General features: G+C 35.6%; 1 protein-coding gene across 2 annotated transcripts in view; it reads left to right on the top strand.

The window, feature by feature from the left end:
- Positions 1 to 1,759, top strand: part of LRP12 (LDL receptor related protein 12) — a 109,615-nt gene that overhangs the window by 83,934 nt on the left and 23,922 nt on the right. The gene's annotated exons all lie outside the window — the stretch shown is intronic.

Genomic DNA, 1,759 nt, shown 5'->3' with positions numbered 1-1,759 from the left:
TCTCTCTCTCTCTCTCTCTCTCTCTCTCTCTCTCTCTCTGGAGGCCTCCCTTTTATTCTCTTGCTCCTAAACTTACCTCTTTTGCAGAATTTTCCCATCTCCATTGTCTTTAGAGATGGAGATTGGTGGTAAAGGTAAATACAAGTGGCTTGGTTGCTGGCAGTCCAGGAGAGATGAGGCTGGAGATGTGCAGCCCACAGTGGGAGCTAGGTTGCAAGCAGCAACCTGCAATGGCATAAGGTTGCCTACCTCTGGTTTATATTATTACTAAAGCCCAGAGGTTAAATTAGTCCTATAAATCTACAACTTGTGAGAAATATATTTACAAGTGGCACAGTCAGTAATCTTTACCTTTGAAGAATTTGCAGTTGTACAAGTGAGATTCAGTTCCATGCATTGGACTATCCGGAGCACTCCAAAAGGTGAAATAGCATTGTATTAGCTTCCACACAAAATTGAATTTCACCCACTGATTGATTTTGTTTTTGCACTTGTTAGCATGGTATCTGAATGCCATAGTTAAATGTAATTGAAGGAATGCACCACTTCAGTTATTCTCACTCATTTTGGTCAATACTGCTTAGAAGAGCACACCCAGGGGTAGGTTAGTAAATCAAGAGCCTGATTACACGTATGTGCATTCATGCACACTTTCTCCTATATAGGAGAAATTTTGAGTAAAGAAAAAGATAATTTAATTGTGCCTGAAAGGGATGACGACTAACCATCTTTAGTTAGTGTGAATTAGAGAAAATAGCCTGGAGCACGAATGTGCTTCCTCCAGTGAGCCCCTGTGGCTGCTAGTCCAAATTACTCTGGTGGTTTGGAATTAGAACCTTAAATATTCCTTGCATGTGATCAGGCTAGGCTTGCCAGCAGGTTGAATAGTTTTTTTTCTTTAAGAAATTAAACTTTTAAATATCCAATATTCTAATTATCTATTTAAATCAAATCAATTGACATATACACCTATTTAAAAATCGGAAGCTATGGAAACATATATGAATGCCTAACCTTGTAAAATAATTGAAGTTAAGTAAAAGTATCCAAGTGATATATGCTTGTAGCCAAAGTTTGAAAGGAAGTCTAATTGCAGTGGAAATCTCCTGGCTATGTACCAGTAACCAGATTATTCAATGTATGAACCCACTGTTTGACCCAGTAACTTTTTGTAGTAGTGAGAGATAATATTTCCTTCATTTTAGTGTATTCAGCTAGATTAGTTTAGTTCAGTAGCTACGTTATCCAGTGTTGGGAAACCCATCAGGAATAGAAGGACGGAAAAACTGGAAAGGATAAATTAATCTATGAATAAATATGAGCTGAAAAGGATGAGTTCTCAAATTCCTACAATACTGGAGGCAACCAAAAACAATCATTTCAGCTCCCTTATTAACAAAAACACTTCATTTGTTGGATAAATCAGTTTTGCATGCCAAAATCTGTTCTTATATATCCAACATGTTTAAGGTAATTTTAGTTAACTTAATGCTGCTCTTTGCATTTGTTTTGAATTCTGGTTTCTTTTCAAATCCAACATGGCACAAATCATTAATAAAAAATAATCATCTAGTAAACAGAAAGTTGTGAATATAATTTATTAACATAGTAAAAGAGCTGTTAAGTTTTATAATTGCTCAAATGAATATTAATAGATATAGCATATGCTCTGCTAAAGAACAAACCACTATCAAATTATAGTGACTAATGAGAATCAACATTTCTTAGGAAAATAGCTTTAAAAAAAAAAGGGGGGGGG

The sequence above is a fragment of the Gavialis gangeticus genome, unplaced genomic scaffold, assembly GCF_001723915.1.
Source record: "Gavialis gangeticus isolate Ggan-Ray unplaced genomic scaffold, GavGan_comp1, whole genome shotgun sequence".
NCBI lineage: Eukaryota > Metazoa > Chordata > Crocodylia > Gavialidae > Gavialis > Gavialis gangeticus.
Note: the sequence above shows the minus strand (reverse complement) of the source record. Positions and strands in the feature narration are given on the sequence as shown.